The sequence below is a fragment of the Schistocerca cancellata genome, chromosome 4, assembly GCF_023864275.1.
Source record: "Schistocerca cancellata isolate TAMUIC-IGC-003103 chromosome 4, iqSchCanc2.1, whole genome shotgun sequence".
Lineage (NCBI taxonomy): Eukaryota > Metazoa > Arthropoda > Insecta > Orthoptera > Acrididae > Schistocerca > Schistocerca cancellata.
Genome location: NC_064629.1, coordinates 64,547,190 through 64,568,841, shown reverse-complemented (window position 1 = coordinate 64,568,841; position 21,652 = coordinate 64,547,190). Strand labels below are relative to the sequence as shown.

At 45.8% G+C, this 21,652-nt stretch overlaps 1 pseudogene; it reads right to left on the bottom strand.

Moving 5' to 3' along the window:
* Positions 1–334: 334 nt before the first annotated feature.
* LOC126185650 (5S ribosomal RNA) lies at positions 335–451 on the bottom strand (annotated as a pseudogene).
* Between the last annotated feature and the right edge of the window lie 21,201 nt (positions 452–21,652).

Below are 21,652 nucleotides of genomic sequence, written 5' to 3'. Positions count from 1 at the left end.
ACGGCGACCCTGAGCTCACATTGTCCTAAATATTGCCTATCTTGCGCATGGACTACTCAGTTTGTATATTTTGTTTATTTTTTCATAGTTCGACACAACTTCTTCCTGTTTTCTCGATTGATCTGTGTTCAGTTTTTCAAGGCCTATCCACTGTGCCAACTTATAACTAAATCTGAGGGGGGTGCGATGGGGAGGTTCCCTTGTAGAGCCATTTGAACCATTTGTGGTGAGCACACAGCTCTCCCTGTCGTATGTCAGTTTCCGAGACTGGAGCCGCTACTTCTCAATCGAGCAGCTCCTCAGTTTGCCTCACAACGGCTGAGTGCACCCCGCTTGCCAACAGCGCTCGGCGGCCGGAAGGTCACCCATCCAAGTGCTAGCCCAGCACGACAGCGCTTAACTTCGGTGATCTGACGGGAACCGGTGTTACCACTGCGGTAAGGTCGTTGGCTTTAACCTCTAAAGAACCCTGAAAATTACGTTCAAGGTCACGGCAGTTATAGCAATGTGCGACCCTCTTTGCCACCTACGACCTTTCTCTATAACTTTTTGCAATATCTCATCTCCGTTGCGAGTTATTCCCCATTATGGATTAAAATCGTCCACCCTGCGTATAAACGGCTACAAACATTAAAGGAGGGTGTGTGTGTTGCTCCACACGGTCTAGCATTCACTTAAACAACTAACACATCCCTAGATTTCCATCTCCCGTGACCAATGACTATAAGATTTCGTTTAACTATTCCCTCCACCATTGAGCTACCATTACTCTTATTCTGTTATGCACTAAAAAACTGATTTTCCACTTAACAACTAAGAAACTACGGCAGATACTCTACGTGTTAGATAAACTAAAGATAGCCTTGCTTGTGTCAGCGTGACGCTCAAATGACGTCGGTGCAACCTGCGAACATTATCGTAAACAAACAACAAACACTGACAGGTAAATTTCATCCTCTGTTGTTCATCTGGCCTAAATAAGTAACGTGTTGTATTATTCACACTAAAGTATTGCTATTTACTAAACTTACTACAATTTAAGTGTTTTGGTACTTTCTGACACTAAATACTTATGTTCTCCCCAGATCTCAAGCACATCGATGACGATATACTCAGTTTAGTTCCGCAGTGTCTAGCTCAAACACTTGGTGGTACAAGCAAACGTGATTCCTCTCAGTCTGGTGCGCTGCACTAGGTTTATTTTTCCCATGAAACTCCTAGTTGTGTGCTGATGACGTAATACAGATTTTCTTCCCTGAAAAATTATAATGTTTTGTGTCTACGTCTCTTTTAATCGTTAACCCAAAGGTACAAATTCGCGTCGCTCATGGTGTCGTTCGTATGATCCTTACTTTTGTCCACCTATTCATTTGATGCTGTTTGATGCATTGCCTCTCCGAGTGACTCTCACTGTCTGTGCAGTCAATTAAGGCTCCTCGAAAAAATAAACCGACCGCCTCGCACCTGCACTGTGACGAGAGGCGCTCACAAGAAAATAAACACTCAACGAAGTGGTCCCTAGCTCTCCTAGCGTGAACCAAACACAACTGACATAATGCCAGATAGACACCCACACTGTGGACACAATACGACTCCATCGGAAAACACTGGCGAAGACGCAGCTCCAGAGTGGTCAGTTACAACACAAACGCAATCAGTGATTCCAACGACAAGCGAAAGGATGACAAAGTTCAGGAAAGACAACGATAGGGATACTCCGAAGTCCGAGTGGGATGATAAATGTTCTGATTTTACTAGACAAAAACAACTGAAGACAGGGGGGCACGTCTATGCATAATTTTCGGGGTTTGTGCTCTGTTACAAGATTGCTCCGTATGAATCGGTCGCACATTCTCTCTCTGTCTTTCACAACGTAGTGATCCTGAGACGAGCAAGTATGAAGATTCGCACCACACTTGGATTCTTCCTAGCTGACTGACACTCCAACAATCCTTGCAATCCTGAGGAGAGACAAACTGCTAGTGAAGGTAATCATAAACTATACTAATACTCAACAACAACCTAAATAAAGAAGTATATCTAGCCTAATATGAACTTACATCCTCCCTTACTCTACAAAAGGCTTCACATGACAAGAGACGGGTTCCCATTGTGATATTGATATGATGGGTTAGGTGGCCTCAGCTGTTTGATATCTCCTTTCTGGTTATCTCCAGTTTCGATAGAAGTGTCTGTTGCCATTTCCTCGAAGGAGGTTGTTCCAGTTATTTCGTTATCTGGAGGGGAGCCCTCTGCTTGCTGTCGCCCATAACCGCGTCCTCCTGATGGTCTATTTCTATGGTGATTATTGTTAGTCGTTCTCTCGATGTTCCTATGCTGCGATTCGCGGAAGTTTCCTTCCCAGTTCCACTCTTTTCTCGTGCGTTGTTCATTTCATAGGCGAACTCCAGTTCACGGAGAATGCTTTTAAAAGATTCAGTATTATCTCCGCACCTTCCTGCAAGTACCTTTTGGTAACTAAAACGCAGTTTCATTTAACAGGAATGAATAATTTTGGTGTTACTAATGGTTCTTCCAGAAAGTAATTCTTCTTGACAACTAATTCGAACAGTTTCGCAGGCTCTTGAACCTCGATGATTCCAAGTCTTGGGACGTTATGATCTCCTGTTTTGTCCCGTCTGCGTTTCTCGTGACCAATAACGCATATCTGATATATTCTGCAGATGCCTGCAATGCCACGCATCTTTACCGCGACTGACCCTTCCATGTGTTCACATATGAATTCTAGCTTATATCTTAATGGCCAAGGTGCCTCGTGGAATAGCTCTGCGGTCTGGGGCGTCTTGCCACGGTTCGCGCGGCTCCCCCAGTCGGGACTGATGACCTCAGCAGTTTGGTCCCATAGGTACTTACCACAAGTTTCCAGTTTCTTAATGGCAAAGAGGGGGGTCATCGACTTATCAGATTGCCCAATCCAAGGCTTCAGATACAAATTATTGCCGCTGCGCCGATAATTTTGAAAGTTTTGAGCAGACAGAATATGTTTGTGGTAAAAGTCCATGTCATATGCACATGTGCCGTTATATCTGAATGTGTTCTTTCCGTATCCTTTTCTGGCCCCATTCGTTAACTGCTATCGCTGGCCTGTGTCACTCTCTTCGTGTAAAGTCTTTCAATGTGTTTTGCGTGATCTTGCGTCTCTTTAATGTCTTTCATGATTTCTTTCTGCTGCATATTAGTTCCTGAGTGATCCTCCTATACCCCTTTTCGTTCTTCATGCTGCTGCTCCAACTGACTAATCTTCTCCGAATTTTGCCATATTTGGTCCTGCGCTTCCTTTACAATTTCCTTCCCATGTTCCTGTAATGTGACTAGCACCATCTTCGCTCGGCAAACCGTCTGCTGTGCTTTTCTCACGTGATTTTTTGCCGCTACTGCTCACTTCCTTGCTACAAGTACTTCTACACAAGCTACCCTTGCGCGTGTCTTTGTGTCAGTTGCCGTATGTTTTGATTTTGTTTCGTTGGTGTCTGTTAAAATTTTGTATTTCGTCCCTGATATCACCTAGATCTCTCCCTTAAGTCTTCCTCGAACTTCCGTCTTTCCTCTTCTGCTTTGTGCCATTTTTCTTCTACCTGTAATAAAAATTCTTTATTTTCATTCCACCTTTTCTCAAGAAAATGGTTCAAATGGCTCTGAGCACTATGGGACTCAACTACTGAGGTCATTAGTCCCCTAGAACTTAGAACTAGTTAAACCTAACTAACCTAAGGACATCACAAACATCCATGCCCGAGGCAGGATTCGAACCTGCGACCGTAGCGGTCTTGCGGTTCCAGACTGCAGCGCCTTTAACCGCACGGCCACTTCGGCCGGCCCACCTTTTCTCTTCTGCCTCTTTTCTTAAAAAAGTCTTAATTTTCTTCAATTTTCTTCCACCTTTTCCCTTCTGCCTCTTCTAGAAATTCAAAAATTGAATCGATTTGCATACTCTTTCTCTTTGCTAACACTGGTGTAGAGACACGTGGATTAACTGCACCACATCGCTCTGTTGCTGATTCCGGTCTTATTTCTTGCCATGGCGGTTTGGATGCTACATGGTGTGAATCTCCTCTCATCCTCATAGTCATAGCTCACATTGGACAATTCCTCACAATCTGATGCTACTTTCTCCATGCTGTCAACACTCTGGACTGACTGCTCTGCACGAAAGTCGATCCGTTCATCTCTGAATTCGTCCACTTACCACTTTTGTATTTTATCCTTACTGAAATCTGGATCTCTTATCTCCCAACGCTCCAGCCATGCTTTGCTTCTCGTTATCAATCACGTAATGTTTTACCATATCACTATTACCAACCAAAATGGATACTGCCTAGTAACCGAAAGTAAAATCTCCCCTGTATTAGCACGCATGTAATAAATAATCCTAACAAAAGAACATCACTGGTACCGTAGCTGTAGGCAGTACAAGCACGTGGTACAGAAACCATAGACCAACACACACACAAACTATTTACCTAAGGAAAAAATTCATGGATTATTAAATTTTCACTAGCCGTTACAGTTACCACCAAACCAATAGTTCACAATCCAGTCATATTGAATTAACTGGTAATTAACTGAGAATTATCAGTCATCAGATTATATTTATTAATCAAAGCACGATCCTACCAGGCAAAAACTTCTGGCAAGACTCATTCAGCTACAATAGCCTGACAACCCCACAAAGGTTCCAAAAAATTATCCATTCTGGCAGGGATAACTCTAACATATGGAGCCACCACTTCAGTGACACTACAAAAAGTATGCACAGGAAATAGTAACACAAATGGCTATAAAAAGTGGCCCTGTGTAGTATCACTGAAGATGACACATTACATTTCTCACTACAGGAATACTCCTGTCGTCTTTTACATAAGTAAATAAAACTATTAAACGTTATCATTGGGTCTTGTAAACTTCACTGAAGGAAAGAATCAAACACGATGACAGATTTATTCGTAAAACATGGGATAAGAGTCAATATAACATCTTGATTATATGCTATCTAACATTCATAAAGCAGAATGATCTGACTGGCGTTTCGCAATGTTGAAACAAGGGTGGTAACTCGACTTCAAATGTGACTTTGAAAGGATAACACTACCTGACTATAATTTATACCAATGGCAGTGACTGTGAACTTAGCTCAGAAACGAGCTACAATAACGCAGTTGGATCGGACAACAACTGCTGCTTCCATGAACGAGCCATAAAGTCACAAAATTTACTTTCAATATTCCTACTGCTGGGGCTGCACAATGCTCACCACACACGTAGAAAACTCGAGACGTGATTCCTACTGCGCCTCAGCGTCAGGTCAGACATAGAACCTTTCATCTGCAGTCCTCCTCGGAGCAAAACGGAATGTCGATCATGCTCTTCCACGGATCCTGAAGGAATTTTATACCATCTGGACTCTTGCACAGACCGCGACCAAATGACCTCTTCCACCCACTAGCTCCAAGGCCGCGTGAAGGTCCCCGTGAATTTTACGCCAACAGACTAAAACTGCCAATCGACAGCTTCGAAAACAGTCGTGGGCAAAATGCACATCACTTAGCATTCACTACAGCCTCCCTCCATAAAGAGTGAAAGAACTTGTGCCGGTGTAAGCTGTCGCCAGCACACCGGTCGGCAAAAATGAAGCGCGAAGGTCGATAAGTAGACGCAGGATCACGAGACAGGCCAGAGACACACCGACAAGCAACACGCCACCAACGCCCTCTCGACAGCATGTATTTAGGCCGCCGACGCTAACTGGAGGCCTCACTGACTCACTCTTCCAGTCTGGTGTCGGTCAGTATATTCGCAGAGCACATCACAGGCTACGACAGTACATAGCGTCCAGATTAGTGACTAACAGTGAGACTAAAGTTTGTAACAGCAATATTACCGATATTGTCTGCAAGAGTACTTTTACAACAGAACATGGACTCTATTCCAGTTAAGTAACTGTTTCCACTTAAGTAAATAAAGAACCGTGTTAATCCACACGTGCATTTGTGTTGTAGAAAGAAGATACCGGCCACCCTTAACAATGTCCCTTCCCTTGCTTCCTTGTAGTTCAAGACTCCTACAGTGGTGACGAGGATGGGGCAGTGGCGATGGGGATAATTCAGTGGCGGTCAAAGATAATCAACCTGGCCCAAAATTTTGCTTGCTTCTCTTGTGTTTTAGCTTGCAGGGGTGCTCGTGTTCAAGTGTTTCTATTTGCTAATTTGTTTTTGTGTTCTCGCATGTATTCTAGGGGGGGAGCCGCAGAACTAATCCAATTTCTCTTTTCAGAGGCTTTGCTTTGTGTAAACCGTGAATTCTCCACCCCCTCCACTCACTGCCCCCGCGCCACAGCCGCAGACAACCCAATGTGATGGCTCTAACACAAGTTTTTCATTTTCGGAATCAACAGGTCGCTGCCTTACTGACGATGATACAACAACTACTCACTGCACAAGCTGCGTCTGCCGCACAACAACAATCGACGAACCAACCAGTCCAACAAGTGCCGCTGACCAACGTTCAGGCAATTTAAGGACACACAAGAGGAATGGCTCGAATACCTGACTCAGTTCCAAGCCCATTGCCAAGTTCATTGTGTTCAACACACTGTGAAGTTGCAATTCTTCTTTTTGATTGCAGGGTCCCCAGTGTTCAGGTTAATACAAAAACTATTTCCCAACTGCGCCTCCTGGCGAACTCAGCTATGACCAAGTAATTGCTGCATTAACTCAATATATGACCAGTAAGTCCAAGTAGCTGCAGCTAGATATCAGTTCTTTCGCTTGCAGAAAAACCCGTAATAGACGTACCGCCAATGGTACACACAATTAACGGGCATGACCAGCAAGTGTAAATTTAAGTGACAACTTTTACAGTGATTTAATGCTCCGCGATGCATTAACATTCAATGTCCCAGACACTAGAATACGGAAACAGATCTTAAAGTACTCTGATTCATTACTTCCCCAAGTACTGCAAATATTAGAGCAAGGGGCCTTACTGACAATAATAGGATTATTTCCCTTAGACATAAAAATTAGAGAACAAGAAGCATGGTACTGGGTCTCAAAAGGAAAGATAGAAAAGACTAGGGAAATCATGGGGGTACAAGTTGGGGATAGATATGCAATAAAGAGAAGGGGCGAAGAGCTATGGCAACAGCAATGGGAAACTGAAGAAACGGGAAGAAGGATATTCCGACTACTACCGAACAACAGAGAAAGGCTTCAAATGAGCCACTTCGAGCCGAGCAGAGGTTTGCTGCACTTTCTTACAGGTCACGGGCCATATCCGACATATTTATGTCGATTTGGGAAACGGGCAACACCAGCGTGCGACTGTGGCGCTCCGGATGGAACACCCGAACATGTCGTCTATGACTGCACGTTGTATGACGATGTGGCGCTCGAACTTAGGAATCAACTGCCAAACAGAGACACATATAACCTACTGCGACGTGCCGAGACCTTCAATGTCCTCAACAATTTGGCAAATGAAATATCCCAGAAGATCTTGAGGGATTATATTAGTAACCAACACGGATATACATCAAAAATAACCCGATGAAGACTCAGGTGCACCTGCAATTCCGCCGAGCGCGGTACTGGCCGGCTGTCTCACAACCGGAATCCGCCGCGCTGTTGGATTAGGGGAGCAGGGGCACCATTCCCGGACTTATATGCACCAAGATCTAATAGGAAGTAGTTACTAGAATAACGTAAATTTTAAAACACTAACATCACTAACATAGGTAGGGACTGCAGCGATTCCAAAAAGTAGTAGGCCAGCCCAGTGCCAGGGGCACGCTCACTGGGATTAGCTCAGTGAGCAGGCCGGTTTAGTAGGTTTATACTTCATCTGGCACACCTGTAACGCTGCAGAGTAGCTAGACTTAGAATAACCAGAGTAGTTAAATAGTTAGATTAACCCTGTCCGTAGTAAGTGCCATTAATTAAGTAGTAAAAGCTGCTTGTTTTTCAAGTATAATAATTGGACCTACTAATTAGATAAGGTGGTGGGTTAGTGTGTAGCATACAATGTTTGTTGTTTTGAATATTTTGTATCACAATATCTTCTTTATTGATTGTTTCATAATAGTGTTGTTGTATCAATAAAGGATTTAAAAAAAAATAAAAATAAAATATTAGAGCAAGTCTGGCGTGGGGACGAAGGAGTTGAGCGCGGGTGCAGGCCCGCAGTTCCTCGGTCGCTTCACAGTGCGCACGGTGTGGGCCCGCACGGAATCTCGCACCAGGGCGTATCGCTTCTGGTCGGGCGTGCACGTGACAGGCCCTACACGGGGAAGTGATGTGCCATACATAGCCTCTCCTTTCCAAGTGGCTCTTTCCGCCTTCCCGTGGTGCCAGACGTCAAGCTCGACATTTCTCGGGCCCGCCCGGATGTTGCCTTGCGTCAAAAGGAAGAGCTGCGACCCAACCCGATGCGAAAGGGGAAGCTGTGTCCAGGGACCAAAGATCTGTCCCTCGGGGGGGGGGGGGGGGGGTGAGGGTTGAGCGGGGCTGCTAGGCTGCGGGCGGTATTGCTGACTCCGTGTGCGACCCCTCTGCGCTGGGCAGCTGCAGCTCCTCTCCCTCTCTGCGCAGAGCGCAGGCCAGCAGGTGCTCTGTATGTCGGCCACCTCGTTTGTCGGCGTGGGATCTCGGCGCGAGTCGGCAAGGGCGCATCGCCGCACGCGCTGGTGACCGGGGCGTGTTCTGCAAAACGCAGGAGGTGGTGACATCGCCTGGGCCAGGTTAGATGGGTCCAGACCGCTGAACGACTGGGTGACCGGCCCACCGACTGAGTAGGAGTGGGTCCCTGGCCGAGAGGTGGAAGCTCGGGCTAGTAGGCGGCGAAGGACGAGAGGTACATCCGCCTCTCCGAAGTGTGTGGGGTGCACTTGCCGAGGAGCGCCGAGGGAAATCGTCGATGACGGGGCCACCGAGGGTGACCAGTACGTTGGCGATGGCATGCTGAACCGGGCAGCTCAGGAGTGCCCTCGGCTTTGGGGCGAGACCGGTGGGTGAACTGCGGCAGCCCCCCCACACCCCCTCATACTAGAGGAGCTGGTCCAGGGTAAGAGACGGGCTCCCATTTCTTTCACTTGTCTTACAAACGTGGCTGATACAGAGGCGAGTGAATCTAGTGCGATCTCGAGGGCGTCGGTGTCTGCTGTTCCTAACTCAGAGGAGGAAGGGGAACAGAATGATGAAAATATTCTAGAAACATATATAAGAATAAGCCAGATTTTACACTCTAGTGTCAAAATTGGAACCCTCAGCCAGGCTGCAGTCCTGGCAATTTAAAATGAATTCGCTGCCTGTGCTATCGGCAGTGCGGAGCTCGAGGGGCGACTAGAGGAACTAGACAAAGAGAATCAAATACTACGTCAGCAACCAGCCAAAACATGGGCTGGAGTGGCAGCACAAGCAGCGACAAAGACTCAAACAAAGAAAGAGACTATTGCCAAAATATCGAAAAGACCGGACACGGCGATCTTTCTGAGACCCTGCCCGGTCAGACTATTAAGAAGGTGCAGGAGATTTTTACCCACCACCATAGACCCTGCGAAGGATAAGATCAAAGTTAACAAAGTTAAGGCGGCAAAAAATGTTGTAGTAATAGATGTAGCCACAGAACAAGACAGGAACAACAGACTGAATAACGCTAAGTTAAACAAAGCCATGAAATGTGAACCACCAAAAAAGCGAAACCCGCTGGTGATTATGATGTGCCAGTAGCACTAAAAGAATACGAAATATATGAGAATATGTACGATCAAAATTTTGATTACATGGAATGGGACACCTTTAAGAACGAGTTCAAGCTACGCTTTAAAATGGGGCTCCGGGAACGCCATGTTGTCCATCACGTTGCCGAGGTCTCTGGAAAAATGTGGCCCAAGCTCACCACTATGGGGGGAGTTTACATAGGATTCCATGCCATAAGTGTCCGTGACTATTTAGTGGTCCCACAGTGCCATAATTGTCGTAACCTGGTCCATGTACACAAGCACCGCGAAAGGAAACCGGCTTGCTCCAGGTGTGGGGCGGAGGATCACGTTAAAAAGAACTGTGGTAAAACTGGGATATGCATCCCCTGCACAAAGAGAGGAAAGAAATCATTTAACACCACCGGAAGAAACTGCCCTACATACAGGATGCTAGAGCAAAAACTCACTGCTCGAACTGACCATGGCTGAGGCTATACCTGAACACGGGAAGCCAAAGAGGAAGTCCCCGAGCAAGAGGTTGAGGGATGCAATGAGGGCTAGTAAATTCAGAGAATTTATTCAAAAGTTTACAAAGTCGCAACATCACACAATAGTAATGAAAGATGCATGTATTCAAACTGACCCCTGTGGTCATAAAGATGCTCCCTCTCCTCCAAGCCGGGTATTAAGGTCGATTGAAGATCACGTGCGACCATATGGGCATCCTGTGGTACGGAGTTTACTGCTGAAAGAATGTAATGAAGCAAGTGTCAAAGAGCAAGTACAGGTCAATGCCGTAAGCAGCTCAAGTTCCCAAACAGGCTTACCAACAGGGCTGGGTATCGATCCTGTTATGATCGAGCATGCTTTGCAATTAGCTCGTCTAGAGGAGCCGGCTGTCCTCACTACAGCCTTAAGGCATGTGCTGCCTGCCGGCCACGAGTACCGAAGAGACATCATCTTTCCGGTAATGGAGGCTGTAGACAGGATACAGCTTAAGACAACGAATCTCCCCACAGACTTTGGAGCCCTGCGGGACTTGGTCAAAAAAGGTATTCGAAAGACGTAGTGAGAAATTTGATCTCGATGAGCTTTATAATCAATCTGTCATCACTAATGGAAGAGTAGCACACGACTGGAGTAAGAACTGGCCAGAATCTAATAGTCATACTTACTTTCCACGTGAGTCGTTTAAACGTGGGACAGATAAACACTCATAACAGCAACTTAGTCCTGCAATAACTCCGAAGAGTGGTGGAGGAGAAGAGTCTGGATGTGCTCTGTTTGCAGGAGCCATACGTACTCTCTAGCTAGGCGGATCCCTTTCGTGGTTGTTAATTGGCAAGTAATTTACTGTGGAGCGGAGCCGGCCGCGGTGGCCGAACGGTTCTAGGCGCTTCAGTCTGGAACCGCGCGACTGCTACGGTCGCAGGTTCGCATCCTGCCTCGGGCATGGATGTGTGTGATGTCCTTAGGTTAGTTAGGTTTAAGTAGTTCTAAGTTCTAGGGGACTGATGACCTCAGATGTTTAGTCCCATAGTGCTCAGAGCCATTTGAACCACTTGAACTGTAGAGCGGAACCGAGGACCGCAGTCATAGTTATTAACAGAGTGCTAAGAGCTACAGTCCTCGCGCAATTCTCCGATGACCACTGCAGCGTCGTGGAATTACAATCACCGGTAGGAGTGCTTTACGTCGTCAATATGTATTTTCAATACGGCAGAGGAATAGACGAATTCCTAGACAAGCTGACTCAAGGAGCCACGGCGTTGCGGGGGCGCAAATTCATCGTGACTGCAGATATATCCGCGAAGTCCCCCCTGTGGTTCAGTAGCACTCAAGACGATCGAGGTGAAAAGGCAGAAGAAACAATCATGGCACTGCAATTAGTAGTCGCTTAAAGCAAGGGAACCCCCTCCCCCCTCACCTACACTGGCAGAGGGGGGGAGGGGAGGGTTACCTCGAGCAATTAAACAGAGAACCGACTCGTGGAGATAACATCTTGGACCTACTGATAACAAACAGATCCGAACTTTTCGACTCTGTAAGCGCAGAACAGGGAATCAGTGATCATGAGACCGTTGCAACATCCCTGAATATGGAAGTATATAGGAATATAAAAAAAGGGAGGAAGGTTTATCTGTTTAGCAAGAGTAATAGAAGGCAAATTTCAGACTACCTAATAGATCAAAACGAAAATTTCTGTTCCGACACTGACAATGTTGAGTGTTTACGGAAAAAGTTCAAGGCAATCGTGAAATGCGTTTTAGACAGGTACGTGCCGAGTAAAACTGTGAGGGACGGGAAAAACCCACCGTGGTTCGACAACAAAGTTAGGAAACTACTGCGAAAGCAAAGAGAGCTTCACTCCAAATTTAAACGCAGCCAAAACCTCTCAGACAAACAGTAGCTAAACGATGTCAAAGTTAGCGTAAGGAGGGCTATGCGTGAAGCGTTCAGTGAATTCGAAAGTAAAATTCTATGTACCGACTTGACAGAAAATCCTAGGAAGTTCTGGTCTTTCGTTAAATCAGTAAGTGGCTCGAAACAGCATATCCAGACACTCCGGGATGATGATGGCATTGAAACAGAGGATGACACGCGTAAAGCTGAAATACTAAACACCTTTTTCCAAAGCTGTTTCACAGAGGAAGACCACACTGCAGTTCCTTCTCTAAATCCTCGCACAAACGAAAAAATGGCTATCGAAATAAGTGTCCAAGAAATAGAAAAGCAACTGAAATCACTCAACAGAGGAAAGTCCACTGGACCTGACGGGATACCAATTCGATTCTACACAGAGTACGCGAAATAACTTGCCCCCTTCTAACAGCCGTGTACCGCAAGTCTCTAGAGGAACGGAAGGTTCCAAATAATTGGAAAAGAGCACAATTAGTCCCAGTCTTCAAGAAGGGTCGTCGAACAGATGCGCAAAACTATAGACCTATATCTCTGACATCGATCTGTTGTAGAATTTTAGAATATGTTTTTTGCTCGCGTATCATGTCATTTCTGGAAACCCAGAATCTACTCTGTAGGAATCAACATGGATTCCGGAAACAGCGATCATGTGAGACCCAACTCGCTTTATTTGTTCATGAGACCCAGAAAATATTAGATACAGACTCCCAGGTAGATGCCATTTTCCTTGACTTCCGGAAGGCGTTCGATACAATTCCGCACTGTCGCCTGATAAACAAAGCAAGAGCCTACGGACTATCAGACCAGCTGTGTGGCTGGATTGAAGAGTTTTTAGCAAACAGATAACAGCATGTTGTTCTCAATGGAGAGACGTATACAGACGTTAAGGTAACCTCTGGCGTGCCACAGGGGAGTGTTATGGGACCATTGCTTTTCACAATATATATAAATGACCTAGTAGATAGTGTCGGAAGTTCCATGCGGCTTTTCGCGGATGATGCTGTAGTATACAGAGAAGTTGCAGCATTAGAAAATTGCAGCGAAATGCAGGAAGATGTGCAGCGGATAGGCACTTGGTGCAGGGAGTGGCAACTGACCCTTAATATAGACAAATGTAATGTATTGCGAATACATAGAAAGAAGGATCCTTTATTGTATGATTATATGATAGCGGAACAAACACTGGTAGCAGTTACTTTTGTAAAATATCTGGGAGTGTGCAAGCGGAACGATTTGAAGTGGAATGATCATATAAAATTAATTGTTGGTAAGGCGGGTGCCAGGTTGAGATTCATTGGGAGAGTCCTTAGAAAATGTAGTCCATCAACAAAGGAGGTGGCTTACAAAACACTCGTTCGACCTATACTTGAGTATTGCTCATCAGCGTGGGATCCATACCAGGTCGGGTTGACGGAGGAGATAGAGAAGATCCAAAGAAGAGCGTTGCGTTTCGTTACGGGGTTATTTGGTAAGCGTGATAGCTTTAAGGAGATATTTAGCAAAATAAAGTGGCAGACTTTGCAAGAGAGTCGCTCTGCATCGCGGTGTAGCTGGCTGTCGATCGAATATATTGCTTCCCCCTACTTATACCTCCTGAGGAGATCACGAATGTAAAATTAGAGAGATTCGGGAGCGCACGGAGGCTTTCCGGCAATCGTTCTTCCCGTGAACCATACGCGACTGGAACAGGAATGGGAGGTAATGACAGTTTCACGTAAAGTGCCCTCCGCCACACACCGTCGGGTGGCTTGCGGAGTATAAATGTAGATGTAGATGGAGAGGGTACAAACATCGACGTTACCTTAGTAACGCCAAACCTCGCAATGAAGATTACAGACTGGATAGTATGGGATCAGATTACAACGGGCGACCACAATTTAGTAACTTTTACAATAGGGGACAGGGAGTGTCACTGGGACATGGGGTGGGAGATGCAGCTTAATTATAACAAGACTGATTGGGTTCCGCTTGGCAAGGGAGTGCGACATTCCGATGTTGCCGGATGGTGATGAAAACGTAGAGGAATACGCTGAAGTACTAGTGCAAGCAGTTACTAGAGCGGTTAGGGCAGCTGTGCCAACCAGGGGGAGATCCGTCGTGGCCTTCCCTTCACTATGGTCAGCCGAACTGGGGCGTGTGCGCCAGGCTGTAAGGAGGGTGAGGAGGTATTACCAGCGGAATGTCGTTTGGGGAGAAAAGCAACGATGTTTGCAAGTATATAGAGAGACCAAAGAATAATTCCAACAGGAACTCAGGGCAGTCAGGCTAAGGAGCCTTATGTACAAAGCCAATTGGCTACTGACTCTTGGAGTGTCCCGTACAAGCTAGTATGGGAAAAAACAGTATCACCCTGTAAGTAGGCTATTTAGGTTTTTATGTTGGTAACGCCATGTAGCGCTCTGTATGAAAATCACTGGCTGTGTTGTGTGCAGTCTGTGGCTGGTTGGCATTGTTGGCATATTCGCCATCGCAGTGTTGGGCAGTTGGATGTGAACAGCGCGTAGCGTTGCGCAGTTGGAGGTGAGCCGCCAGCAGCGGTGGATGTGGGGAGTGAGATGGCGGAGTTTTGAGAGCGGATGATCTGGACATGTGTCCATCAGAGAGAGTAAATTTGTATGACTGGATGTCATGAACTGATATATATATATATATATATATATATATATATATTATGACTTCTGAAAACTATTAGGGTAAATACATTGATTGTTCTTTATCAAAATCTTTGATTTGCTAACTATGCCTATCAGTAGTTAGTGACTTCAGTAGTTAAAATCTTTTATTTAGCTGGCGGTATTGGCGCTCGCTGTATTGCAGTAGTTCGAGTAACGAAGATTTTTATGAGGTAAGTGATTCATGAAAGGTATAGGTTATTGTTAGTCAGGGCCATTCTTTTGTAGGGATTATTGAAAGTCAGATTGCGTTGCGCTAAAAATATTGTGTGTCAGTTTAGTGTTGATCAGAATAAGTAAAGAGAGTAATGTCTGAGTACGTTCAGTTTTTCTCAGCTGTTTGAAAAGCAAATAACGTATGAAGTTTATCAGCACAGTCATTCATTAATTTTTCTAAGGGGACGTTTCAACCCATGGTGCTATCTACCGTCAGGGATGGGGACTGGATGACGGAGACTTGGCGGGAAACCGCCGAGGTTCTCCTCCGGGTCCTGTTGCCTGACAATAGAGCGGAAGATGATTCAGAGGAGCAACAAAGAATCAGAAGAGAAGACCAACGAGTCTACGAGAATAACAACACGGTCTATCCCTTCTCTGAAGAGGAAGTGTCTGCCCGAATCAAGGCCCTGAAGAAGGGTAAGGCTCCTGGCCCTGACGGCATTACTGTGGAGGTGGTGCAATTCCTCGCCCCCCAGCTGGTGGCACCTCTCACTAAGTTACATAACGAGTGTCTATGGCTCAGAAAATTTCCTTCAATCTGGAAAAAAGCAAATGTGGTTATAATCAAAAAAGTCTGGAAAAAGACACCAAGGAAGCTAAATCACACAGACCTATTTGCTTACTGGACCTGCTGGGCAAACTTTTTGAGAGGTTGCTAGCAGACATACTGACAGCCCACAGCGTTCTGTGTGGGATGAGTGACAGACAAGTCGGTTTCCGGAGGGGGCGATCGGCGTCTGACGCATTTTCCCTGGCTGCGGATGTCTCTGACTGTGTCCCACACAAGTACGTTGTCGGCACCACCGTGGACATCAGTGGCGCCTGCGCCTTTGACAACCTGTGGTGGCCCTCACTCTTCTCCTGCTTGCCGGAGAAGGACTGTCCAGGGCCATTACATGGCTGTCTTAGGAGCTATTGCGGAGACAGGGAGGTCTGGCTATCGGCCCCTAGCGGCAAAGTCAGCAAGAAAATAACCAAAGGGTGTACTCAAGGCTCTGTTCTGGGGCCTCTCTTTTTGGATATTAATATGGAACCCCTTATGGATGATTTAAAAAACAGTGATGATATGCTAGAGGTCATAACCTATGAAGAAAGTCGAAAGGATTTAGAACCTGAAGTAGAAAGAGCAATAACTATCCTGACTACATGGTGGCACAAGGCCAAAATGAGTATTGCGCCTAGCAAGTCTATATATCTGCTACTCAAAGGCCTACTTGTTAGGAATCTAACTGTAAGAATTAACGGCTCACCAGTTCTTCGGCGCCGTGAGGCCGGTTATCTAGGTGTAGTCGTCGACGAGAGGTGGAAATATGCATCACATATTGACACCGTATCACAAATATCATTGGTAATGTTAAATAACCTCATCAGAATTGGTCACAAACGTTTCCATCTCCCACCTGACCTAATCAAATTATATCGCAATAGCATCCTAACTTAGATCGTAGGATACAGGTCAGGGGTCTGGGCACACAGGCTCACGAGGGTTATGCCTGCCATGGCTGTAAGAAGGGTGCAGCGAAACATGCTCCTGCGCTCAGTAGGACCATACAGAACAACTCCTGGGGAGGCACTTCTAGTGCTAATGGGTCTCTGCCCACTGGACTTAAAAATTAGGAAACAGGCTGCCTGGTACGGGGTGAAAAAGAAGAGGAGAGAGAAAATAGAGAAAATAATGAGGGTTTATGTTGGGGACAAGACAGGAATTGGCTCAAATGGCTCTGAGCACTATGGGACTTAACTTCTGAGGTCATCAGTCCCCTAGAACTTAGAACTACTTAAACCTAACTAACCTAAGGACATTACACACATCCATGCCCGAGGCAGGATTCGAACCTGCGACCGTAGCGGTCGCGCGGTTCCAGACTGAAGCGCCTAGAACCGCTCGGCCACACCGGCCGGCAAGTCAGGAATTAAAAGAAGAGGGATAGAACTGTGGCACGATCAATGGGATAATGATAAGACGGGGCGAAGAGCTTACGAGCTGCTGCCAAACACTGAGGAAAGTTTAAGGCTCACATACTTCAAACCATCCAAAGGATTGCTGCACTTCCTTACAGGACATGGACCCTACCCGACATACCTGTGTCGGCTTGGGAAGCACGCTACAGCAACTTGTGACTGTGGAGCTGTGCAAGGCACTCCATACCATGTGGTGTATGAGTGCCCCCTTTTCGACGATGTTGCACATCAGCTTAGACAACAACTTCCTAACCACAATACGCACCTTCTCAGGCAAGAGGACACATTTTACATCCTGGACAAACTTTCAGAGGAAATTTGCAGAAAAGTCCTTAGGGAATTTTTAAGGAACAATCATTAAATAATCTATACCCGACTGAGACTCCGTGCACCTTCCTTGTTCCGCCGGCGCCTGGACTCAGCCAGCCAGCCGCTTCACGGCAGGGATCCGCCATGTCTTGGGGTGGTGTACACTGCTAACCGACTGTGACACACACCAACTATGACAGTAAATATTAGAAATAGGTCAGTTGTAGAATTAGAAAGAAAAAATTATTAGCATAGTGCTGCAGCGAAACAAAGTCATAGGCCAGCCCAGTGCCAGGGAAACGCCCAGTGGGGTTATGGTTCAAATGGCTCTGAGCTCTATGGAACTTAACTTCTGATGTCATCAGTCCCCTAGAACTTAGAACTAGTTAAACCTAACTAACCTAAGGACATCACACTCATCCATGCCCGAGGCAGGATTCGAACCTGCGACCGTAGTGGTCGCGCGGTTCCAGACTGTGAAACGTCCCCTTTGAAAATTTATACATGACTGCTTAAACTGACACACAATATTTTTTAGCGCAACGCAATCTGACTTTCAGAAATCCCTACAAAGGAATGGCCCTGACTAACATTAACCTATACCTTTCACAAATCACTTACCTCACAAAAATCTTTGTTACTCGAACTACTGCAATACAGCGAGCGCCACTACTGCCAGCTAAATAAAAGATTCAAACTACTGAAGGCACTAACTACTGATAGGTATAGTCTGCAAATGAAAGATTTTAATAGAGAACAAACAATGTATTTACCTTAATGGTCATAATATACACTCCTGGAAATTGAAATAAGAACACCGTGAATTCATTGTCCCAGGAAGGGGAAACTTTATTGACACATTCCTCGGGTCAGATACATCACATGATCACACTGACAGAACCACAGGCACATAGACACAGGCAACAGAGCATGCACAATGTCGGCACTAGTACAGTGTATATCCACCTTTCGCAGCAATGCAGGCTGCTATTCTCCTATGGAGACGATCGTAGAGATGCTGGATGTAGTCCTGTGGAACGGCTTGCCATGCCATTTCCACCTGGCGCCTCAGTTGGACCAGCGTTCGTGCTGGACGTGCAGACCGCGTGAGACGACGCTTCATCCAGTCCCAAACATGCTCAATGGGGGACAGATTCGGAGATCTTGCTGGCCAGGGTAGTTGACTTACACCTTCTAGAGCACGTTGGGTGGCACGGGATACATGCGGACGTGCATTGTCCTGTTGGAACAGCAAGTTCCCTTGCCGGTCTAGGAACGGTAGAACGATGGGTTCGATGACGGTTTGGATGTACCGTGCACTATTCAGTGTCCCCTCGACGATCACCAGTGGTGTACGGCCAGTGTAGGAGATCGCTCCCCACACCATGATGCCGGGTGTTGGCCCTGTGTGCCTCGGTCGTATGCAGTCCTGATTGTGGCGCTCACCTGCACGGCGCCAAACACGCATACGACCATCATTGGCACCAAGGCAGAAGCGACTCTCATCGCTGAAGACGACACGTCTCCATTCGTCCCTCCATTCACGCCTGTCGCGACACCACTGGAGGCGGGCTGCACGATGTTGGGGCGTGAGCGGAAGACGGCCTAACGGTGTGCGGGACCGTAGCCCAGCTTCATGGACACGGTTGCGGATGGTCCTCGCCGATACCCCAGGAGCAACAGTGTCCCTAATTTGCTGGGAAGTGGCGGTGCGGTCCCCTACGGCACTGCGTAGGATCCTACGGTCTTGGCGTGCATCCGTGCGTCGCTGCGGTCCGGTCCCAGCTCGACGGGCACGTGCACCTTCCGCCGACCACTGGCGACAACATCGATGTACTGTGGAGACCTCACGCCCCACGTGTTGAGCAATTCGGCGGTACGTCCACCCGGCCTCCCGCATGCCCACTATACGCCCTCGCTCAAAGTCCGTCAACTGCACATACGGTTCACGTCCACGCTGTCGCGGCATGCTACCAGTGTTAAAGAGTGCGATGGAGCTCCGTATGCCACGGCAAACTGGCTGACACTGACGGCGGCGCAGCTAGCGCCATTCGACGGCCAACACCGCGGTTCCTGGTGTGTCCGCTGTGCCGTGCGTGTGATCATTGCTTGTACAGCCCTCTCGCAGTGTCCGGAGCAAGTATGGTGGGTCTGACACACCGGTGTCAATGTGTTCTTTTTTCCATTTCCAGGAGTGTATATATCAGTTCATGACATCCATTCTGTACTCAAAAATCCGCCATTTCTCTCCCCACATCCACCACTGCTGGTGGCTCACCTCCAACTGCGCAACGCTACGCGCTGTTCACATCCAGCTGCCGCTGCCCAACACTACGATGGCAGACAACAATGCAAACTAGCCACAGACTGCACACAGCACAGCCAGTGATTTTCATATAGAGCGCTTCGTGGCGGCGGCGTTACCAATATAAGAACCTAAACAGCCTACTTACATAGCCCGCATGCTCCCCACAAAAATTTTTACAAATTGTTTTGGGCAGTGGCCAATAATGATTTGATAAAATTTTTCAGAATTACAATAACAAAGATATCAAATGCACACACTTATTGGTACAATGTTGGTCAAAAGCTAAAATTTTCTCACAGTCCATAAAGACAGTCAAGATTGTTCATCACAGTAAAGTTTCAGTGTTTTTTTTTCCAAAGTCTGAGCAGTAAAAGAAAATGCACACAGAAGTAGTGGATTTCCATGCAGTCTTGAAGAAGTAGTATTGTCCTTCCAACGGAAAGACAGGGCTGACTCTTGACATGCAGACTGGTAATGGGCCACAACAGAGCAAACCCACAGCAGAGTCAGTCGAAGTTTTGAAGAATATTGGTAGGTAGGTCATCACAGAGTAGACCCACTGTAGTCCTGGTAGAGATTACGGTATTGGTGGGCCACCAGAGGTGCAGACCCACTGCAGTCCTTGTAGAGATAATGGTATTGGTGAGTCAGCAAAGGTGTAGACCCACTGTAGTCCTTGTAGAAATAATGGTATTGGTGGGTCATCAAAGATGCAGACCCACTGTAGTCTTGTAGAGATGGCCAGCAGCCATCTGTTTTGACTGTGCAGGTGCACAATCACCATTGAAGAGTCTTGCGGATAATATAGCAAGTCCATGAACCACCACTTGTGCACTCACAAAATTTTTTTTGAAATGTCCTTCGAACCAGCAATGCTATTAATCAGTCCTTTGCTGAATTATTAACACACGTGCAAACACTATCAGTCCCTACTTCTCACATATTGTCCATATACTATGACCAACAGAAACGTGTGCAGTGAAATGTAACTTACAAGTTACTTAATTTGATGAACTGGTGTCAATTACAATATTATAACATGAGAATACAATTACAAAGGTACAAAATACATCATTAAAGAACATAACAATACAGATAACGTTTGTAGTAATAGGGGCTTTACAAAAGAATAGAAATAAACATATACATCAGTGTTACAGGAATTATGACGTAAGTACATACATAAAAGATCAGAATAATTATTGAAACATCAGCTTTACACATGAGCATTAAAACAAAACAGAATAAATAATGTCTAAACATATTTACACGGTAAATAACATATTATTAATGCCAATTATATTTGAGGATAACAGTATTCCTCATCATAGTGAATGTAGCTTAGTATTAGAAGAAGAAAAAATTCTATGAAACTACACAGAGACAGGAAGAAAACAAATACACAAGGGTACACAGACATATAGAGGCATGGCACAAAAGGAAAGGACAGGGTTTGTTTTACAGCAGTATTTTGCATGGAGATCTCCCTTTGTTCATCATTATTCCCAAAAGTCCTATCTATACCTCCTTCCTGTATTTTATTCATATTTCTTTCAAAATAATTGTTTCTCATTGTACAATACTCAATTTGGTCCAAATCTTTTTCATATAACTTCGCAATGCATTCTTTACCTATTCTCCATAGTCAGTTCCTTATATAGTCTACCCCTCTTAAGCTAACTTAAATCTACTGAGCTCAGATGCTAAACTAAGGGACGAGGCAATGCAGCAGCACAAAACAATTAACACAAACATCAATGACAAAAAAATTGAAAATTGCAAAGCAAGCTACAGTAAATCTAAATTACCAAGCAATGCAACATTGCAACTAATATGAGCCAATGTGCCGCAACAAGAAAAATAAATCAGTAGTAAAACTAGCTTAACAGAGTAACACAAAGTCAAATTCAGTAACACTATGCCTGGCAAACAGCAGTAACTTATACCTAAACATGACATAGCTCAAGCAGAAAAAATAGTACACTAAAGACAACAATGCAGATAAGGGAAATGTCTATTCACATCTTAATGTCTATGTAATTAAAG